This window comes from Bombina bombina, chromosome 1 (genome assembly GCF_027579735.1).
Source record: "Bombina bombina isolate aBomBom1 chromosome 1, aBomBom1.pri, whole genome shotgun sequence".
Lineage (NCBI taxonomy): Eukaryota > Metazoa > Chordata > Amphibia > Anura > Bombinatoridae > Bombina > Bombina bombina.
This window is the reverse complement of record NC_069499.1, coordinates 278,375,371-278,400,146: the sequence shown is the minus strand read 5'-3', so window position 1 is coordinate 278,400,146 and position 24,776 is coordinate 278,375,371.

The window sequence follows — 24,776 nt, the reverse complement described above, 5'->3', positions numbered from 1 at the left end:
TCATGAGAAATATATTCAAAATCACATCTGTACACGCGTATAAAACAGTATTATTTGAGTGTGGCTTTGTATAATACATTCCATATTTCAAATACAAAAGATCTTGAACAAAAATGAGGCATTTACTTAGTTAAAAGTAATTTTAAAGTTTACCTTCTTCACAAATTTGAAGGAAATGCCCTCATTAGTTTTAGCTGATTCTAAACTTTTACTATAGAACATTTCTAACAATAATAGAAACTTGTATATGAAAAGTAGAGGAAAAATGCAAACAAGACGAGCCTACAATTGTGTGTGATATGTGAGAATATAAGCAACTCCTCCTCCCCTGATTCCAGCAGCTACAAAGACGCCACTTTACTTCAGAGTGTCGCTGTGACAAGTGGCCCACTTACACCTCATTAGAGCTGTATTATTTGACCTCTCAGCTTTATATTTTTTAGATCATAGCTAAGGAGTCATGGAAAAGAGCCACAAGAAAAAAATTGTGGTAAACAAAGGTGTGACGAACCAAGGTTATCCAACCCTGCGCCAGTCACTTATTTGGCACAGAAAGGGTTTTCAGCCCCCTTTTCTGTCACCTATAGGTCACAATCTAGCCACACCAGGCAAGCTTGTGATTCAGTTTAGTGGGTGCAAGAGTTAATTCGCACTCCCTTAATCTGTACTAGACGTAAGAGAAATGCCCAACACTCCCTTTCCAATGCCACCCACAATAAACTATAAATCCTATAGCTCAAATGCTGCCACCACTTAAAATTTATTAAAGGGAAAATCTTAAGGAAAAACCCCAGTCTTTACACATTAACTCTAGAAATACAATTTAGCAGAAAATAATCTAAATTTTACAGTTCTAATATTCCAGTCTCTTTCAGTAACGTGGCCAAACTTAATAAAGGAATTGTTTATTATGCCAAAAATATTATGCACAATGCATTATTAATAAAAAGTTGTTACAAATAAAATTACACACGCAAACAGTATTTTAAAATAAAAAGGAGAAAAACAGAATTGAATACTTTCCTAGTCTTCAAGATCTGCGTCAGGGGCTGGCATGAAAATGATGGCTCCTTACTTCTGTACAGCAGCTCCCCTTGTAAGAATGACAATCTTATTGTTAAAAAATAAGATTCTTAAACCCTACTTTTCAGAGATCAGGTTGCTTAACCACACCCTCCTGGGCGGGCTAAGAAACCCCCCTGTCTTTACAACCTTCAATAGACTAATTTCTTGCCTGAATTTATACAATCCATTATCATTCCTGCTAGGTAAGAAATTTCTATATTTACATATTTAGAACCTTTTTAGTTTTATTGGGAGAATCGTTTTGATATCAAATATGCCATAGGTTGTCATATTTACCTGCCAAAATAGATGCTGGTACTTCTGAGGGATTACTTCCTCCAGCTGATTGCCCCAAGTTAATCCTCTCTGGGCAAGTGGAGCTGATGTGGCCCACTTTGTTGCAAACAAAACATCTGCGGGTATCCCCCTGCCCAGATGCAGCACTCGCCCCTCCTTTCCCAGAGGGAGCAGACACACTGGATAAAGGCACAGCAGGTTTTGTGAAGGGGGGTCGTGCAGCAGCTCCTTTACAGGTGGATCCCCCCTTAGAAAAGGTTTTTCTCCCATTCTCTGGAGACCTGTTAGCCGTGTAAAAATCAGCCAGCTCGCCAGCTTCCAATGCTGTTATGGGCTTCCGATCTAAAACCCACTCTTGAACTCCGGCTGGGCACAGCTGCATAAATTGCTCCTTCACCATCAAATCTTCCAGCTCCTCCATTGTGGCAACTTTTAATCCTCTGACCCACTGTTTAAAGGCTGTCATCAAGTTCCCAACAGCTGTAATATAGCTCTCTGACAAACCTTTCTGCAGAGAACGGAATTTCTTTTGGTACACCTCAGGAGTGAGATTGTATCTCCTTTGCAGTGCAGCTTTAATGGAATCATAGTCCTGATCAAACTCTGGGGGTAGTTCAGCAAACGCCTCCAGTGCAGGACCTTTCAGGCCAGGGGTAAGGTACTTGGCCCACTGCTCCCTTGGCAACTGGAACTGTCTGCAAACTTTCTCAAAGCTACGCAGGAATACATCCACATCTCCATCTTTCTCCAGGGTGGGAAAATTCTGCACGCACTCTGGGAGCAGGGGGGTCTCTAGGTTCACTAACAACAGGTGAGACCATCCCTCTCTCCAACCGTGCAAGCTGTAGCTGATACTCTCTCTCCACCTGTCGTTCAGCCGCCTGTCTTTCAGCTGCCAGAGCCTCTCTCTCAGCTACAGCAGCCTGTCTTTCATAAAACTTTGTAATCAGTTCCATGCACAAACTTGCATCCACTGAGCCCATATGTTTAAGAACAGTTTGCAAATAACAGTCCAATGGATCCCCAGATCCTGATGAATCACCGCCCACAGCTGCAGACATCTCTCCTGAGACTTCAACTGGTGTGATATGGCTGTTATCATATTCAACAAGAGCTTGTATTAGTAAATCTTTGTTCTTTGAACGTATTGGAATATCCCGCTCCTGGCATAGGAGTATAAGTGCCTCTCTAGATCGCTGCTTGTATGCCTCCATAGCAAAAATAAAATAGAAAAAGAAAAACAGAGAATAGGGAAGGGGACTGTTTGCAATGTGTGACTATATAATGCACTGAGTTTTAGCCTTTGGAAATTGTAAGAAACAATTTCTTTTAGTACCGGGATTTTCACACTAGCAAATCCACAAGCACTAAAATCTAATAATAAAAAAAATTATCTACACCGCTGCCCACCAATTTGTGACGAACCAAGGTTATCCAACCCTGCGCCAGTCACTTATTTGGCACAGAAAGGGTTTTCAGCCCCCTTTTCTGTCACCTATAGGTCACAATCTAGCCACACCAGGCAAGCTTGTGATTCAGTTTAGTGGGTGCAAGAGTTAATTCGCACTCCCTTAATCTGTACTAGATGTAAGAGAAATGCCCAACACTCCCTTTCCAATGCCACCCACAATAAACTATAAATCCTATAGCTCAAATGCTGCCACCACTTAAAATTTATTAAAGGGAAAATCTTAAGGAAAAACACCAGTCTTTACACATTAACTCTAGAAATACATTTTAGCAGAAAATAATCTAAATTATACAGTTCTAATATGCCAGTCTCTTTCAGTAACGTGGTTCAATTATTAGACAAAGGCCAAACTTAATAAAGGAATTATTTATTATGCCAAAAATATTATGCACAATGCATTATAAATAAAAAGTTGTTACAAATAAAATTACACATGCAAACAGTATTTTAAAATAAAAAGGAGAGAAACAGAATTGAATACTTTCCTAGTCTTCAAGATCTGCGTCAGGGGCTGGCATGAAAATGATGGCTCCTTAATTCTGTACAGCAGCTCCCCTTGTAAGAATGACAATCTTATTGTTAAAAAATAAGATTCTTAAACCCTACTTTTCAGAGATCAGGTTGCTTAACCACACCCTCCTGGGCGGGCTAAGAAACCCCCCTGTCTTTACAACCTTCAATAGACTAATTTCTTGCCTGAATTTATACAATCCATTATCATTCCTGCTAGGTAAGAAATTTCTATATTTACATATTTAGAACCTTTTTAGTTTTATTGGGAGAATCGTTTTGATATCAAATATGCCATAGGTTGTCATATTTACCTGCCGTTAAGGTTATAACACTTTTAACCCACATATGTACATAATATATCAATGTCCTGCCAGTGACCTGGTCAGTTTTTGTAATGAAGGGCCTGTTTTGCATCAGGCATTCTATTGACAGCTTAAGCCATAAACTTTATCCTGTGTATCTCTGTGACTAAGAGTTTCAGTGACTTTATGACCCAATGCATACACACTAACATTTGGTGGCTATTTAGGGGGTTCTGGCACTTCAAACAAAATACAAACACAATTCTTCTTGAAAACAAATAACTGTTTTGAGTGCCAGCTACACAAAGTTAACTCCTTAGCAGCTGAATCCTGAGATATTTGTGACAAAAGGTGTAGCCTCGATGGGCAAAGCCAAGGAGAGAAGGTATCATTTAATAGACAGCTGGGATAATAGGTCACTGAGTGTATAAAATAGATAACACACAGACAGTGGGAATGAAAGGAGAGGCGGAATAAGGGTAGAGAACTGACAAAACTAGAGGAAAGGATGTAGGCGCTAAACAATAAGGAGGCATAAGGCAAGAACATTAAGATGTGATCATACAGGACAGTTGGGGGGTGGCTGATGATGGCTGCAGGGCCCCCACATTCTTCTCAAATGGTTTCCGTAATCTATGTGGTAGAACAGTGTTTAAAAATAAAAATAAAGGTTATTTAAGTTTAAATTCAATGTAACACAACACTATCAGAAGTGTACTTCCCTTCCTATCAATGCTCATCAGTTTATAAGTTTCATAAACCGGCTACTCCAACTCCAAGTGAGTCTGTGATGTCGTTTTTGTCGGTGCAAGGGTTAAAATTAAATCATTCAATCATCTCTGCACTAGACCTAAAAAAATATTTTAAATCCCGTTTAACACCACCCACATTAATTCTATTATGTAAGCACGAGGAGTCCATGGTCGCCCCAACCATTAATGAAAAACAAACATACAATTTTGTAAAAATGTATATAAAAGCGATACTAATAAATGTCTCTTCAGTAACATGAAACTTTTTTTTATCAGACAAAGGCAGAACTTAAACCTTTATTATGAAAAAAAGGTCACAGGGCATATACAAAAACAGAATTACACCAGACAAGTAATATCAGCAATATCAGGTAGCTATATTTGCCCCTTCTGGGAAGGCACACAGAGGGGTCATAAAACTTATGCTAAAGATAGCTGAAAATATGTTTATGGTACTATATATTATATTCAGGTGCTGCTAACCCAGAAACTCTAAAATGGACCAGTCAGAAAATATCTTCCAAATTAATTTGTTACCAAATATGATAAGTATAGCGTAAGAGATGTTTTAAATGCATAATATTTATACAAATCTTATTTTGATTTGATTTAGCTCTAGCCCTTAATTGACCTTATGGCTATGTGGTGAAGGGGGCTTTGTTTCACATCACTGTGCTGATAGCTTACTGACTTGAGGCACCAGGTCTCTGGATGTAATAAAGTTCATTCTAGCAAAACTTAAAATCTATTACCACAGGAGGTCTGTTTTTTTAAGAATAAGCACAGGGAATTGTAAAATGCTCATCTGGAAAAACAAAATCATTAACAGATAGAGAAACAAAGTTAACTCCTCACAACTTAAAAGCATGAAGTCTTCATGACAATAAGTATTAACTGATAATGCTAATAGGTAGAGTTGCCAGGTGTCCAGTATTCAACCGGACAGTCCAGTATTTTAGCAAGCTGTCCAGTAAAATCTATTCAAATGTACTAGACAATTAAAAGTCCTTTTTTTTAAAGTCCCCTGAGTGGCAGTTACATTTTATAGATCTCCTATGCCTTTATGCATTACAAATATGGCCCATAAGAAGCGACCTGTGCATGTAATGCATGTACTATGCATGTACTGCTCTTTGTGTTACTAACAATCAAGGACAGTGTTCAGCATGGCTCTCTGTGAGTTACATGAATGCAACATGTAAGATCTGTGTTCTATGTTTTTACTGTCAACCACAAGTGTGTAAAAACAGTGCTCTGTGTGTGCTACTGGCAATCAAGTGGGGCGGGGGTCAAATCACTGTTATCTATGTACTACTGGCAGCCAAGGGGACACAATCACTGCTTAATAGTGAAAAATGTAAATAATGGGGTCAAGAGTGAGGCCTAAGGGGGAGCTTTGTAGTGGGACCATTAACTGGCCCCATCTACCACTTGTACCCAGTCCCCTGCAGGTCAACCAGTATTTTTATACAGAACATCTGGCAACCAAACTCATATGCTCAAAGGTACTTCTGTCACACCTGAGCCAGGAATTGAACTTAGGTTTCCTGGCTCATAGCCCTACATTCAAGCTGTGAGGCAGTAAAGGACATTTGCTGTACTTTCCTAGTTCTTTTACTTGGTGCGTGTTTCTTTGGGGTTGCTATCTCACACCTAATCTTCCACTATATGTTCTATATGCAACACATTCTCTAGAGCTCTGGCTTTGAAGTCATTCTTTGCGACAGCCATTGTTCCAGTTGATTATCCAAACTCGTTGATGGGGGCAAGACGAAAATCAGCAACTGGAAGACAGAACTAAGAAATCAACTGGAACAGGGGCTGTAACAAAATAAAAGAACCAAGTAAAAGAAGTAAAACCAAGAAAAAGAACTAGGAAAATGCAGTACAAAGTCTCTGGTGGCTTACATCTAGAATGCAGGGATTTTGAGCCAGATGGCCTAGGGTTAATTTGGCTCAAGTGTTCCTTCTTATTGTTCCCATAACTACTTTAGAGGAGAGCAATATGCTTATGTAAGCCTGACAAGAAACTATTTTCAAGTATTATTATTTTTTTTTTTATATAAAACAAAAAAACTGTAATACATTTTGGAATGTGTTCATTCATATGAAATAAGCACAAACTAGCCCCTTTAAAGGTATATAAAGCACTTATCACTACGCAAAAGTTAGGTACTGTCCATTTTTGCTAATTTCTTCCATTTGGAGCCATGTTCTTTACAAAGAGAAATAAGTTTCCTCACTGAGTGATTATATACACATTCATATTAGAGCACAACACAACTTAAAAGTCCTAAGCTAAGTTTTATGACCACTGAGAAAAAAGTAACACAAAATGAACCACGGAGCAGAAAATCTATTCATAAATTAAAGCTCTTAAAACAACATAACACAAGAGAATAAGTCCTCCACAATATCATTTGTTGAGGATGTCCATTGGAAAGGTTCAAGAGAAGTAAAAAATATATACCTGCGGAGAGGCGGGGCTAGCCTGCACCAAGATGGCTGCAGGTTGTTAGAGCTCCGGAGTGAGGTCGGCTTAATGTCCATTTATCCGGCTGGAAAACAGCCTAAAGGGTCTACAAATTGAAAGCCTGGGACACCGGAACATTTGCAATCATACTATCACCGCTGCAAAATCGAGCACAGGACAGCAACTTACTTCGATCAGGGCGGCGGACCGCATGGCTCGTACCCGCATTTCCTTCATGCTCCTACCTGCCTACATACCCGGCTGACAGCATCTATTTGAGTGATCGCTAGACATCGGATTGTCCATAGCACAGAATGAGATGAAGCTGCTACCGGATACCAGACACCGGGTTCCGCTGAAGTGAAAGCAGAACTTGGCACACCGCCGCTCCACACGTAAGCGCTTATCTCTCACTACACGACAATATGTGCAAAAACCCCCGTTAACTCCAATACCGGCCTCTGGTCATAATAGCTATATACCCTCAGGGGGGGAAAAATAACTCTTAGCTCTTATGGTTGTGGACTTCCTAATTATGCGGCCCTCATCATGACACTAATACACCTACTAGGCCTCAGGCTTCACATAACGCCACTTGCCACCCTCTCTGCATAAAAATGAAAGGAAGTGGCGGGACCTGTTCATATGTGTTTATTTTGGAATCAACATGTTCCCTGTCTAATGTGAACTCTTCTATAACTGTGACCGTAATACCCAGAAGCATCTTTACTGTTTAGTTACGAAGGTGTATTCTCTCCCACATGTGCCTTACACTTGATGAACTCAAATGATCAGAGGCTATACAACCTACTCATTATTTCTCCAACTGTCCTAAATACCCTGGTACACGCTAGGATTTTGCAGTGTGACATACAATCTTCTCTGGCGCTGTGACAGTGAGGCAGATATTACATCCTTCTACTTTGGCCTTTTCATGGCTTCTAGGAAAGGGCCCAGATCAGAGAGGTCTGGTAAGGGTCCCACTCCGCCAACATCTAAAGTGCATTCCTTTTTTAAAAATATGGAAAACCCTACTCCCAAACCACAGGAATCAGACACAAATCAATCTGAGGCTGATAATGCATTAGGGGAAAACACCACTCTCACAAAAGCAGATATAATGGCTCTCCCCTCTAAGGAAGACTTTACTAACTTTATCACTCAAGTCAGCTCTATGATACAATCAAGTCTCTCAGAAGTGAAAAAAGAAATAAATGAGATAGGGAATAGAATTATGCACCTAGAGGAAGAAGTAGAGCAAACTGATAGAATTCTGGATCAGCAAATACGTCACACCTCTCAAAACTCTACTCTAATTCAACAGCTTCAAGACCAGGTCGAAGATCTGGACAATAGGGGTAGACGCCAAAACATCCGGATCAGGGGTATCCCAGAATCCGTTAAGCCTGCAGATCTACTGCCATATCTCCAGAAGCTATTCAATGAGTTAATAAACGACGACAATCAAACAGGGGCTCCCATTGTATTTCAACTGGACAGATTTCATCGTGCCCTTCGGCCCCCTCCCAAAGACCCTGCCCCTCCAAGAGACGTTATCCTCAAATTCACTAACTTTGGGGAGAAAGAGAACATTCTATCTGCGGCCAGGAAACAAGCCCCAGTATCATTTGAAGGTCATGCCCTTCAATTCTTTGCGGACCTTAGTCTAATGACTTTAGCCAAGAGAAGAGAAATTAAGCCTCTAACACTTCTTTTAAGGGAAATGAAGATCCCCTATCGTTGGGGATTCCCCTTCTGTTTGAGAGTTGTGAAAAATAATTCTACAGTTACCTACAGAACACAGGAGGACCTTGAAGATTTTTGCGCCCAACTTGGTATTAAACCCCCGGATCTACCCACAACCCAAGACTCTGCCCCAGAACCCCTGGAGCGGAGAACTCCGCGCCAGGAATGGAGTAGGGTGACTCGCCCCAAACGCAGTAAACTGTCCTCTAAAAGTCTGCATTCAGAACAGGAAGGGAACACTTGAATTAATACTTTGCCTTATTTCTATGGTTTATGTTATAATTTCACAAAGTCCACTACGTATGCTTATGGACTCCAAGTATTCACAGACTAACAGCAGTTAGGGAACTAGCTGCAATGTATACCTATTTAGTAAAGTTGTGTTAATATGTTAATGCTGTTTTTTTTTTTCCACGTTCTTAATGTGTTAGATAGCCGACCTGCTACCATGAGTTGTAGCAGTCACTTATTCCTCCTTGAGAAAATTTTTTCAGGAAATGTTTTTTTGTTTCCTCTGTTTTTTTTTGTTTTATTTGTTTAACATTGTTGAAAACATTGAATTTAAGTCTCTATAATATGTCTAAAGATCTGATACTTCTCTTTGTTTTTTACCATTCCAGAACTTCTTTAGACTTATGTGATTTCCTACCTTTCCCTTTCCTACCCCCTCTCCCTTGGTCCGACTGGGTCTACAACAAGGATGACCACCCCAACTGCCAGGTAAGCCATACCCAATTCATATGGATTTCCTTAGACACAGTATTACATACCATTCCCACTCAACAGACACATACCATCAGAGCTACCGCACCTTTTAGCTCATGACCCCCCAAACTCTACAGTTAGTTACACAAAACGTTAAGGGGCTAAACTCTCCAACTAAACGCTCTGTAGCCTTAGCTTGGTTCAAAAAGACACGGGCAGACATTGTCTCTGTGCAGGAGACCCATTTTCCCAAGGATTCCCCACCTTCATTTACGGATAGAAATTTTCCAATAGGATATTTTGCCCACAACACAAAGAAAGCCGGAGGGGTGGGGATTTTATTTCACAGAAACACCCCGTTTCAAGTTAATAAGGTAGAAGCAGACCCAGGGGGTAGGTGGCTCATAGTAACAGGTCTACTCCATAACCGCCCAATCACTCTAACCAATATATACGCCCCTAACACTAAACAGGCTAAATTCTTTCACACTCTAAGGCGCCAGATCCTCACACACCAAATAGGCCCCTTGATTTTAGCAGGGGACTGCAACTTAGTACTAGATCCTTCGCTGGACTGCTCTTCTGGCCGTAGCTGCGTCTCACCTAAAACAATTTCCGATACCATATCTTTGCTCCAACAGTTAACATTAATAGACACGTGGAGAACTAAACACCCCTTGCAACACACATACACCTTCTTTTCAAATCCCCACAGAACATATTCCCGAATTGATTATATTTTTGTGGACCAGCTTCTCTACGATAGGGTTAGTGATGTTGACATAACTTCAACTACTTGGTCAGACCATGCTATGGTTTCTTTGAAGATTCGATGGTCAGAATCCCCTCTATCCCCATTTGTTTGGAGACTTGATGAGTCCCTACTTAAAAATGAAGCCCTAAATAAACAACTCGCAGATACAATAAAGGAATATTTTAGAATTAACAGTGTAGAGGATACTTCCCCCCACATCCTTTGGGAGGCCCATAAAACTGTAATGAGAGGTGAATTTATCAAGCATAAAGCTAGGATAAGGAAACAATTTAGAAATCGCCATGATAATATACTACAGACCATACACACACTGGAGAGGCAGCATCAAGCGGCTCCTTGGGATATATCCTTTTCCAACCAACTCAGACAGTCTAGGAACGAACTTAATCAATTATTATATGCAGCAGCACAGTCTAGAGCCATATTCCTTAAGAAAACCTATTTAGCCAGATCAAACAAAATAGGCCCATCACTCGCTAGGACCCTGAAAGAAAACAAGCTTAATTCATATGTACATAAAATTACGGACGAGTCAGGGAACCACGCTGTAAGTAGCCTATCGATAGTGGATGAATTTAAGAAATACTATGATAACCTTTATAACTTGCCCCCACCACACTTGGCAAATGCCCCCTCGGCCACAGCACAGTACATAGTAGACGCCAATCTCCCGCGCATCCACAAAGACATCGCTGAGGCATTAGATAATCCCATTTCACCCCAAGAGGTGCTAACAGCCATTAAGTCCCTACCTTCCCATAAAAGCCCAGGCCCTGATGGCTTTACCAACATGTACTACAAACAGTTTCGAAACTTATTAACTCCTTATCTCACATCACTGTTTCAGTCCATAGATGAAGGAACACAATGGTCCAAGAGCTTCCTCGAGGCACATATTTCAGTAATACCCAAACCTGGCAAAGACCCCACATTAGTGAGTAATTACAGGCCAATTTCCCTCTTGAACTCAGATTTGAAAATATACACCAAAATTCTTGCCACTAGACTTAATCAGGTACTTCCCCAAATTATCCATGCAGATCAATCCGGTTTTATTCCAAAAAGAGAGGCCCGTGATAATACGATCAGAGTCTTACAGCTGATTGAACAGTCCAGCCGGTCCAACATCCCCTCTATTCTGATCTCTACAGACGCCGAAAAAGCGTTTGACCGGCTGGACTGGAACTTTTTAAAATGTAGTCTGAAAGCTTTTGGCATAGGCCCCACCATGATCCAAAGGATCCTCAGCCTATATACCCTCCCCACAGCGAAGGTTCGAGCGAACGGTACCTTATCGGATAGCTTTGACATACGAAATGGAACGAGACAGGGGTGCCCCCTGTCTCCTCTATTGTTCGCTATCTCTATCGAAGTTCTAGCGTCCCATGTTAGGAACAACCCCATGATTACTGGTTTACAATTAGGAGACAATGAGTACAAAATCACTCTTTACGCCGATGACGTCCTTACACTGCTCTCACACCCATCTGACTCCCTGCCCCATCTATTAGAGGAATTTGAAATTTTTGGGAAACATTCCAACTTTCTAATTAACACCCAAAAATCGGAAATCCTCAATATTAATATGCGAAAAAGCGAATTCGAAGTCCTCGAGACTTTTTGTCCCTATAGACTTGTACACGACAAGATTAAATATCTAGGAATTTACATAACCCCAACTGTCGACAAAATATTTAAAAACAACTACCTACCCCTCCTACGTAAGATCAAGAAAGACCTCGACACCTGGCAAACCAAACCCATATCCTGGTGGGGTAGGATCCAAGCGGTTAAAATGACTACTCTTCCCCAGATCCTATATATCCTTCAGGCCGCCCCGGTACACTTACCCGAATCATATTTGACTCAAATTCAATCAGTAATAAACTCATTCATATGGGGGAATATTAAACCCCGCATAAGCAAAAGAGTCTTAATGAAGCCACTAGGGGGGGGAGGCCTAGGAGTACCTCTGATTTCTCAATACTACAAAGCGGTAACGCTACAGAGGGTGTGGGAGTGGCATGACCGTACCCCAACAAAGGATTGGACACACATAGACTCACATCTATTAGGCACTTCTTATATAGGCCCACTATGTTGGATTAAACCTTGTTGTAGACCCACACCGGCTAGGACATCACTATTATACTCCCATATTTTCCGTACATGGGATATAATTAGGTCCAAAAATAAGGGAATCTCCACATACGTATCCCCAATGACCCCAGTCCCAGTGAACGCAGAATTCAGCGGGGGGATAATCCCCGCTGAACCAGGCCACATTGACACAACCCAGACAATTCCCTTCACTTGCCTGACTGACAGGGGAACCTTGAAACCGAGAACACAACTAAAGGACACTAAAGGGGGGGTCTTCTATCAGTGGTTAAAATATGCCCAACTATCACACCTATTGAGATCCTCACCCCATGAAAGGGATCTGCTGAGAGAACTTACACGCTTCGAGCGACTCTGTTATGATGGGACAGTTCCTAGAGGGTCACTTTCGATAGTCAAAAAACTACTAGACACAACCCTTACACTACCCCCCTCATCCTATGACTCCCACTGGCAAGCGGACCTTGGTCTTCCTATATCTAAAGAACAATGGGACAACATTTTTTATCACTCCTCTAAATCGTCATCCTCCCCTAGAATATTGGAAATGAGTCATAAAATTTTGTACCGATGGTATCTTACCCCAGACAGGCTTAAACGTATATACCCCAACACTAATGTGACCTGCTGGAGGGGTTGTGGGTCTCCTGGCACAATGGCTCATATCTGGTGGCACTGTCCTAAACTGCTCCCTTTTTGGAAAGATATAACTAACTACATAAAAATGTTAATGGGAGATCAGTTTAGATTATCACCTCTCACGGCACTATTCAGCTACAAACCGGGTAAGGGGTGCAAGATTAGATGGAAACTTCTCCAATATTGCCTTAACAGCGCCAGGCTGCTTATTGCCCGCAAGTGGAAATCCTTAAAGGTGCCCACGGTGCAGGACTGGCTAACTAACACATCTGAACTCCTTTCAATAGAGGAATATTCTTATTACAAAAACGGTAGCCTGGAGCTTTATCACAACATTCAGTTTTATTGGTTCTCACTCCTCCACTCTCCACACAATCCACACTAGAACATTAAGTTACTCAACATGTAAGGTTGTGGCCCAGTTGGACACCTCCCCCCCCCCATTTCCCTCCCACCCCCATCCTCCCCCCCCACCTCCTACTATTCCCTCTCCTCTTTTTCTTTTTTTTCTTTTTTTTTCTCTCTTTTTTTTTTTTTTTTTTTTTCTTTCTCTTCTTCCTCTTTCTAATTTGTAGGAATGGTCGTTAGTGAATTTAACTATTTAACTTCAGTAAGTTTTGAGTTTGTAAATTTAATCTATTATAAAAGGTTACTTTATTGGTATGATAAGAATACCTAATTACATAGAATGCGTGCATTATAAAAATCAGATTTGCATCTGGATTACTCTCCTGTTAGATAACAGATTTTTCCTTTGCTTATCCTTTACCATACCTTGTAACGGATTACGGCATGTCATTCTGTACCATGTTTGTTTCATTTTATTTTTTCTCAATAAAGCCTTTTTGAAATCAAAAAAAAAAAAAAAAAAAAAAAAAAAAAAAAATATATATATACCTGCGATCTTACTATAAACCCATGCAGTTCCTGCTGTATCCATTTACATGAATAGCTGCTTCAAAAAATTACACAAACATTTTAAATTTTAAACTTAAATTATTTAAACCTTAAAACAGAAATGGGGGGATTTAAAGAAAAAAATGAACTGACAGAAAAATATTGAATTAGTAATTTGGTTTAGAGTCTGCCTCGTATTCAAGTATAGTATATAATGCTTAAGATTTCTCCCAGAATGGAGAGCCAGACTTCTTTGTACCTCCCATGTTACAGTCTGAGGGTTTCCCTCAAGGGGTTTGGGAGTGACAGAGTGAGCATAGGTCCTAGCGTTTATATGGTGCTGGAGTTGGTTACGGCTGTGTTGGCTAATAAGGGAGGAGGGTTATAGTGAGTTATTATTGAGGTTTCAAGTGATGTTAAATGGGTTTATAATTAGAATACGAATATATTAAAGTTATGAATATTGTTAATATTGTCAAGAAAGCTGCATCCAATGTTTTAGTACCATAGTTATGGTGTCTGCATGTTATTTGGTGGGATGGGTCAGATTTAAAAAAAAATAAGGATGTAGCTTTATTAGATAAATAAACCCTTACTACATATCCTGAGGCAGGTTTTTAAATGGTTCATGGTAGTTATTCATGTTAAGGAACTCAAAGCAGAACTTTATAAATCCACTGTACTTAGGCATGAGAGTGAATTAAAGAGACATGATATATGCGCCCACAATTAATTATAGACAGGTATAAATGTGTTTCTGCTCATATCTAGCAATCAAGTGATTCATGTGTAGCATGTAGGAGGGTCATAGTTGGGAATTCAACAGAATGCACTTCAGTCTCTTTTTGGTGCATGCAATTTTCAGATTGAAATTAAAGGGAAAAAAAACAACTAATTAATAATGAATAGACATGAAAATAGGTGAAAATGTTGCTTTGTCCAAAAGATTTGCTTGTGATTTTTCCAAATGTTCGGTTCAGATAAATTTCATCCATGTGGGCATTAGTTTTGGATGAATATTTGATTCGGATTTGTTACCATTACTTCCAATGGGAACAGCAAATAAAGACAACTAATATTAACAAAAATCTTACACTATAGGATTTCAACCTATTTTTCAATGTTAACATAACATACAACTCTCTAGTTTAATTTTAGTCAACTACCTCACAGAGGCACAAAAGTCACACATCTTCCAATAGCTCTAGTTGTGATTAAAATATCTGAGCCTCCTCTAATCTCCCAGCTCCCTTATGCTAGGTTAAGGCTTGATTGGACAAGCCTGCATGACTAAAATCCAACATTTAGGGGCTGATTTATCATTGTCTGTCTGACATGATACGCTGTAGCGTATCATGTCTGACAGACATTACTGAATGCCGACAGTATACGCTGTGGGCATTTAACATTGCACAAGCAGTTCTGGTGAACTGCTTGTGCAATGTCGCCCCCTGCAGATTCACGGCTGCTAGTAGGGGGTGTCAATCAACCTGATCGTTTAAGATCGGGCGGATTGCAGACCACAGCCTCAGAGGCAGTGGACCAGTTATGGAGCAGCAGAAACAGGGGCATCAGGAGCCATTCGGCCCTTGATAAATCGGCCCCTATGGGGCTGATTTACTATGCCCCGAATGGGTCCAACTCACCTTGTTTCCGCGCGAACCTTCAGGCTAGCCAGAAACAGCAGTTAAGAAGCAGCGGTCTTAAGACCTCTGCTCCATAATTGGTCCGTCTGCTCTGAGCAGTGGACAGCAATCAACCCGATCGAATACGATCGGGTTGATTGACACCCTCCTGCTAGCGAATCTGCCGGGGGCTGTATTGCACAAGCAGTTCACTAGAACTGCTTGTGCAATGATAAATGACGACAGCGTATGCTGAGCGATTCATGTAGGACAGACCGATGATAAATCGGCCCCTTAGGGCTTGATTTATCAAAGCTGAGGTGACAGAGGCGCAACCTATCCGCTTCAGCTCGCCTCTGGCAAGGTGAATTTCCCCGGAGGAAATTACCATTGCACATGAGCGCTATTTTGCGCTCGCGTGCAATCCCGCCCCCTGCCCGTGAACAGCCAATCACGTGCGGGCAGGAACGGTCAATCTCCTCGATCAGACTAGACTGAGATTGAATTTCGCCACCTTAGAGGTGATGAAGAAGTTAGGAAAGCTTTTTAAATATGGCGAGCAGATTCTTGTGAGAACTTGCAGCCGTAGGGGCTTTGATAAATCGAGCCCTTAGAGGCCTATCTATCAAGCCGTCAACTTTCTGACATTCGACGGCACCAATACTCTCACATAACATTGCCTAACATCGCGGCCATGGACCTGAATACGCTCTCCTTATTTATTAAAAAAGCCGGCAAAAAGCCGTGCACCAAGTACGGGGCGATGAGCAGCGGACTGTTGTTAACTAGCAGTCATCGATCTCGCTGCTATTCGGCTTTTACCAACTTTATTTATACCCTGTCACTAAACACTGCCACTATACTAAAATGTTTAACCCCTATCCCGCCACTCCTGGACCCCGCCGCAACTTTAATAAAGTTATTAACCCCTATCCCGCCGCTCCCGGACCCCGCTGCAACTAAATAAAAGTATTAACTCCTATCCCGCCGCACCCGGACCCCACCGCAACTAAATAAATGTATTAACCCCTAAACCCCTGGCCTCCCATATCACTACCACTTACAAAATCTATTAACCCCTAAACCACCAGCCCCCCACATCGCCATAAACTAAATTAAATTACCTTTAGAATTACATTAAACTATATTAAACTATTAATTAACTTACCCTAACTATTATACTAAAATTACATTTAAATTAACTATCGGCTAGATTACGAGTTTTGCGTTATGAGGGGCGCGGTGCTAACTTGCACGTTATTGTCACCGCTCACTTAACTACAGCGCTGGTATTACAGGTTTTCATAAACCCGGCGTTAACAGGCAAGAAGTGAGCGTAAAGCAAAACTGAGCTCCAGGGGGCGGAGTTAACTAGCTTGCTGAACGGACGTGTCTGATCATAGCTCCTGCCATAAAAGTTAATAAAAGTGCTGAAAACTAAACTCATTGCACATGAAATCTCCCCAGATCTCCCCTGAAGATCAAATACTACTCAGATTATGAACCAGGAGTCTGCAGAGTGTAGGATTCAGGATGTCTGAAGGACTTTGGTAACACACCAGCATTGGGCCTCTAGGCCGCGATTGTCAGAATGGTCGTGATTTACTGCCGCGATCGATCCTTCATTACTGGGAGGTAAGCAACATCACCCGGGTGACATACGGGCTATAAAGACTATCAACACCTCAGAAAAGGTCTTAAACGCTGCCTGAGACTAAATAAAGTCTGCACAGCATTGCGCAGGGCCGCCGTCTGCGCAGCTTGGACCTGCATGGCCTTCAGGATGGGGGATTTTTACAGTGCAGTAAAAGCTATGTTTGCGGAACATGAGTCTGAGATGCTGGCCAGATTCGACCATCTCATACTAAAACTGCAGTCTGCTGGTGTCCGGGACCATCCTGCTCCGGCTGCAACAGGGGGGGAGATGGGCCCTACTGAGCAACGGGAGAGTGCGCTGTGTCTTACCGGTCAGAGGTCGGAGGTGAGTGGGGACGTGACACTCTTGGAGACAGACAGTCTTGATCACTCCCGGTATTCTCCCCAGTCAGAAAGCTTAGTAGGCACCGCTTATGTGCTCGAGGAGGCGAAACCTAGTGAGCCCATCACCAGATGTGGGGATTTGCATCCTGACTTGTATTTGATACCCAGGCAGATCAGACTTACTTACCCCATACAAACGAATATCGAGGAACTGTACCCCTTGGCCCTGGCTGCTGCTCGGATGAACGCGGCCGCCCCCTTGGTGAGGAGAGCAAAGGCTGCTGCCATAACGAGTACTTTGCTCTTCGGCTTCGCAGCTCAATCAATGGCCGAAAATAACCTGATTGTTGGTCGAGTAGCCTTCTCACTAACTTACAGGCAAGGAGTGGGTTAAAAAGAGAACACTGGACGTGGATTTATGCTTACAGGACATTAAGGTTATTCTATTGTTGATGTCTGGGGACTTAAATCTCACAAACTACTTGAGCTATGATACTGACTGCCATGCAATGTTTTATGAAGCACTCAAGCTGATTTTGTATTGCATCCTCAGCTCTGTACACGTTGTCACTGAAACGCTATTTAATAAGTGCACTTATGTTTCTAGTCTCACCACACTGCAGTTGAATTTAATGATTCTTTATGTATGATGAATACTATCTAAATATGCACAGAATGTGTAGGTGCCCCTTCTTCTTTATGTGCAGTGAGTTACATCAGCACTCATACTGACTAAATAGGGAGCAGTAAAGCCCTTTTTTACTATGTGTAGCTGAACTGAAGGCTTAATGTTAATGTTAACAGTTATGAATGCTAGGACTTCTCAATACTTTTGATGACTGTGTATATCACCTGCAATTATTGTATATTCTATTGCATGTTAAATGGAAGATACGAATAGTGGGTTGTGGTTTTAACTAGAGGCACGTATCTAACACTTAGGGAGATTTGACCCTTACCCAGTCTAAGCCACATTTAGCTAGCAACCCAGTCACCTTGCGCTTTGTGTGAATATCCATATGCTAGCTCCAATGCCCCTAGAATCTTTCTTGTGTAATACTTTGAGACTCCTAGCTATACGTGATGATGTTAAAGTTGCTCTACCAATATTCTCTGACTCTATGTTAGAAGTGTAAGTTACTAATAGTAAGATCTGTTATTTTGGCCTTCCCTCCGCCCCCCCCCCCTCCATTACTTCTGTGCGGTCAGGGATGATTCCCTTTCTCTCTGCACACCCTTTTGGCAGAGTTTAAAGTCTCTGCCCAACAAAGGAACATTGACTTTGCAGTGATATCCTGTTTTCCTGAAGTTTATTCAAGATAATAGTTTTAAGATTGCTTATGTTTAAAATAAAAGCTTAGTGCAAGTGGTTATTGGATTACACTAACAACTGAGGGATGCTATGCTCCATATTTTCCCAATTGACGATTTATACAGAAGTTACCTTGATGCTTTTATTATGTTCACTATATTGATATTGTATATGCACTTCATAATTGTATTTATCCCACATAAGCTGAAATTGCAATTTTTACTAATATCTACGTTGTCATGTCCTCAATTGCTTTGTTTAACTTTTGGTCCCACGATCGGACCTGCCTGTCTGAGGAATTCGCAAACCTTTAAGATTTAAAAAATGAGGTGCCTAATGTGTTATGTCATGCCAGTATAATATATGTTGTAAAATGTATTCTGTTGATGAGACTGTTGCCACTATGCTATTTCAACCTCAATAAAAACTATTTTCAAAAAAAAAAAACTGAGCTCCATACCGCACTCCAATACCAGCGCTGCTTAAGTCAGCGGTTAGCTGGTTGTACGTGCTCATGCACGATCTCCCCATAGACATCACTGGGGAGAGCCGGCTGAAAAAAAGTCTAACACTTGCAATAAAGCAGCATAAAGCTCCGTAATGCAGCCCCATTGATTCTTATGGAGAAACACATTTTATGTTTACACCTAACACCCTAACATGAACCCTGAGTCTAAACCACTAATCTTACACTTATTAACCCCTAATCTGCCTCCCCCGACATCGTCAACACCTACATTATACTTATTAACCCCTAATCTGCCACCCCAACATTGCAGACACTTACATTATACTTATTAACCCCTAATCTGCCGCTCCGGACATCGCCGCCACTATAATAAACATATTAACCCCTAAACCGCCGCACTCCCGCCTCGCAAGCACTAGTTAAATATTATTAACCCCTAATCTTCCACCCCCAACGTCGCCGCCACCTCACCTTGTATACCACTGAGTGTTCAATCACCCATGCCTGAATAAACCACTTGGTTGAAATCGATCCTGCAAGTCTTCATTTTTTTATTGTTCCTGTATCTATGGCTAGCGAGCCCTGAGGACTGGATCTTACACCCATGGTACTACATCCTTGGCTAACTCAAAGAGGTTATCTTTTACGCCTCGACTAACCCCTGGTCTGTTTTCCTTTGCCATACTTCCTTTTTCACTAAAGCAGTCACACTCGTCACAACGGAGAGAGACAGAAGCGCCTCTACCCGCAACTACCAATCGGGCAACCTTCCTGCACCTATGTCACCTACAGAGGAGGAGTTAGACGCGGCATCACCCGCGCATCCCAAGAACGCTACTCAGCACAGCTAACCGGACGGTTGCACTTTCGAAGGGACAGCAAAAATATAGAGCAGCGCGGATCGCCGCGAGGACAAAGAGCGATTGCTGGTGAGTTGATACCGCATTCGTAAACACAGTTTCAAGACACAGTACCGAGGACAAAGAGCGATTGCTGGTGAGTTGATACCGCATTCGAAAATACAGTTTTTAAGATACAGTACTGTCTACAGTACTCACTTTGTTCAAATATTGCTCATATTAAATTACTAGCAGACCACACAGAGAGGGGAGAGGCTAAAATCACTAAGTAACATACATCTATTTGTCTAATAGCTATACATAAGGACTTCCACATAACCTACTTAGCCAAGTACCATTTAACAACCTAGGACTGTGTACATCTCCTGTTGTTTTTTCTTAACCAATTATACTTATTAACCCCTAATCTGCCACCCCGACATCGCAGACACTTACATTATACTTATTAACCCCTAATCTGCCGCTCCGGACATCGCCGCCACTATAATAAACATATTAACCCCTAAACCGCCGCAATCCCGCTTCGCAAGCACTAGTTAAATATTATTAACCCCTAATCTTCCACCCCCAACGTCGCCGCCACTATACTAAATTTATTAACCCCTATACCTAAGTCTAACCCTAACACCCCCTAACTTAAATATAATTAAAAGAAATCTAAATAAAACCTACTATTAATAACAAACGCCTAGATTTAGAGTTCTGCGTTAGCCGTCCAAACCAGCGTTAAGGGCTCCTAACGCTGGTTTTGGCTGCCCGCTGGTATTTAGGGTCAGTCAGGAAAGGGTCTAACGCTCACTTTCCAGCCGCGACTTTTCCATACCGCAGATCCCCTTACGTCAATTGCGTATCCTATCTTTTCAATGGGATCTTTCTAACGCTGGTATTTAGAGTCTTGGCTGAAGTGAGCGTTAGAACTCTACCGACAAGACTCCAGTCGCAGAAAAAAGTCAGGAGTTAAGAGATTTCTGGGCTAACGCCGGTTCATAAAGCTCTTAACTACTGTGCTCTAAAGTACACTAACACCCATAAACTACCTATGTACCCCTAAACCGAGGTCCCCCCACATCGCCGCCACTCTAATAAATTTTTTTAACCCCTATTGGCTGATCGGAACAGCCAATAGAATGCGAGCTCAATCTGATTGGCTGATCCAATCAGCCAATCGGATTGAACTTGAATCTGATTGGCTGATTCAATCAGCTAATCAGATATTTCCTACCATAATTCTGATTGGCTGATAGAATCCTATCAGCCAATCGGAATTCGAGGGACGCCATCTTGGATGACGTCACTTAAAGGAACCTTCATTTGTCTGGAGTCGCCGGAAGAAGAGGATGGATCCGCGTCGGCTGCTTCAAGATGGTCCCGCTCCGCGCCGGATGGATGAAGATAGAAGACGCCGCCTGGATGAACATGTCTACCGGTCCAGATGTCCTCTTCTTGCTGGATAGGATGAAGACTTCGGACCCTCTTCTGGAACTCTTCTTGCCGGATAGGATGAAGACTTCGGACCCTCTTCTGGACGGATCGGTGATACCCGGCGTGGTGAAGATAAGGTAGGGAGATCTTCAGGGGCTTAGTGTTAGGTTTTTTAAGGGGTTTTTGGGTTAGATTAGGGGTATGTGGGTGGTGGGTTGTAATGTTGTTTTTTTTTTATCAGGCAAAAGAGCTGTTTTCTTTGGGGCATGCCCCGCAAAAGGCCCTTTTAAAGGCTGGTAAGGTAAAAGAGCTGTTAAATTTTTATTTTAGAATAGGGTAGGGCATTTTTTTATTTTGGGGGCTTTGTTATTTTTTTAGGGGGCTTAGAGTAGGTGTAATTAGTTTAAAATTCTTGTAATCTTTTTTTATTTTTTGTAAATTAGTGTTTGTTTTTTTTGTAATTTAGTTTAGTTGATTTAATTGTAGATAATTGTAGATAGTTTAGTTAATTAATTTATTGATAGTGTAGTGTTAGGTTTAATTGTAACTTAGGTTAGGATTTATTTTACAGGTAATTTTGTAATTATTTTAACTAGGTAGCTATTAAATAGTTATTAACTATTTAATAGCTATTGTACCTAGTTAAAATAAATACAAAGTTGCCTGTAAAATAAATATAAATGCTAAAATAGCTACAATATAATTATTTGTTATATTGTAGCTATATTAGGGTTTATTTTACAGGTAAGTATTTAGCTTTAAATAGGATTAATTTATTAAATAAGATTTATTTTATTTCGTTAGATTTAAATTATATTTAATTTAGGGGGTGTTAGGGTTAGGGTTAGACTTAGCTTTAGGGGTTAATACATTTATTAGAGTAGCGGCGAGGTCCTGTCGGCAGATTAGGGGTTAATACTTGAAGTTAGGTGTCGGCGATGTTAGGGAGGGCAGATTAGGGGTTAATACTATTTATTATAGGGTTTTTGAGTCGGGAGTGAGGCGGTTTAGGGGTTAATACATTTATTATAGTGGCGGCGAGGTCCAGACGGCAGATTAGGGGTTAATAAGTGTAGTTAGGTAGCGGCGACGTTGGGGGGGCAGATTGGGGTTAATAAATATAATATAGGGGTCGGCGATGTTAGGGGCAGCAGATTAGGGGTACATAGCTATAATGTAGGTTGCGGCGGTGTACGGAGCAGCAGATTAGGGGTTAATAATAATATGCAAGGGTCAGCGATAGCGGAGTTGGCAGATTAGGGGTTAATAAGTGTAAGGTTAGGGGTGTTTAGACTCGGGGTTCATGTTAGGGTGTTAGGTGCAGACTTAGGAAGTGTTTCCCCATAGGAAACAATGGGGCTGCGTTAGGAGCTGAACGCTGCTTTTTTGCAGGTGTTAGGTTTTTTTTCAGCTCAAACTGCCCCATTGTTTCCTATGGGGATATCGTGCACGAGCACGTTTTTGAAGCTGGCCGCGTCCGTAAGCAGCGCTGGTATTTAGAGTTGCAGTGGCGGTAAATTATGCTCTACGCTCCCTTTTTGGAGTCTAACGCAGCCCTTCAGAGAACTCTAAATACCAGCGTTGTTTAAAAGGTGCGGGGGGGAAAAACATGCGTAGCTAACGCACCCCTTCTAACGCAAAACTCTAAATGTAGGTGAAAATAATTGCTATTTAAAACTAAATACTTAACTGTAAAATAAACCCTAAGCTAGCTACAATATAACTAATAGTTACATTGTATCTAGCTTAGGTTTTATTTTTATTTTACAGGCAAGTTTGTATTTATTTTAACTAGGTAGAATAGTTACTAAATAGTTATTAACTATTTACTAACTACCTAGCTAAAATAAATTCAAATTTACCTGTAAAATAAAACTTAACCTTCTTGCTGAATGAAGGTTCCTTTAAATGACGTCATCCAAGATAGCGTCCCTTGAATTCCGATCGGAAGTAAAGGTGAAAAAATCCTGTTGGCTGATGCAATCAGCCAATAGGATTGAGCTTGCATTCTATTGGCTTTTCCAATCAGCCAATAGAATGCAAGCTCAATCCTATTTGCTGATTGGATCAGCCAATAGGATTGAAGCTCAATCCTATTGGCTGATTGCATCAGCCAATAGGATTTTTTCACCTTTAATTCCAATTAGCTGATGCCCATCCAAATGCCCTTTTCAGGGCAATGGGGAGCTTAGGTTTTTTTAGTTAGTATTTTATTTGGGGGATGGTTGTGTGGGTGGTGGGTTTTACTGCTGGGGGGTGTTTGTATTTTTTTTACAGGTAAAAGAGCTGATTTCTTTGGGGCAATGCCCCGCAAAAGGCCCTTTTAAGGGCTATTGGTAGTTTAGTTTAGGCTAGGGTTTTTTTTATTTTGGGGGGGCTTTTTTTTTTTGATTGGGCTATTAGATTTGGTGTAATTAGTTTAAATATTTGATAATTTCTTTTTTTATTTTGTATAATTTAGTGTTGTTTTTTTGTTGCAATTTTACAGGTAAGTATTTAGTTTTAAATAGGAATAATTTAGGTAATGATAGTAGGTTTTATTTAAATTTCTTTTAATTATATTTGTTAGGGGGTGTTAGGGTTAGGGTTAGACTTAGGTTTAGGGGTTAATAAATTTAGTATAGAGGCGGCGACATAGGGGCGGCAGATTAGGGGTTAATAAATGTAGGTAGGTTGCCGCGATGTTAGGGACAGCAGATTAGGGGTTAATAATATTTAACTAGTGTTTACAATGCTGGAGTGTGGCAGTTTAGGGGTTAATATGTTTATTATTGTGGCGGCGATGTCCGGAGCGGCAGATTAGGGGTTAATAATTTTATTTTAGTGTTTGCGATGCGGGAGGGCCTCGGTTTAGGGGTTAATAGGTAGTTTATGGGTGTTAGTGTACTTTTTAACACTTTAGTTATGAGTTTTATGCTACAGCTTTGTAGTGTAAAACTCATAACTACTGACTTTATAATGCGTTACAAATCTTGCGGGATAGGCTGTACCGCTCACTTTTTGGCCTCCCAGAAAAAACTTGTAATATCGTCCCATTGAAAAAAGACTTTACACAAATTGCGTAAGTTAATTTGCGTTAAGGCCAAAAAAGTGTGCAGTGCCCCTAAACCTGCAAGGCTCATAATACCAGCGGTAGTGAAAAAGCAGCGTTATGAGCCTTAACGCTGCTTTTTTACTCATACCGCAAAACTCGTAATCTAGCCGTATATTACATATTTAAAAACCTAACCCTGCTCAAATTATTTAAATCTACAATTAAAAATTACTAAATTACAAAAAAATAAACACTAAGTAACAAAAAATAAAAAACACTAAGTTACAAAAAATAAAAAACAATAAGTTACAAAAAATA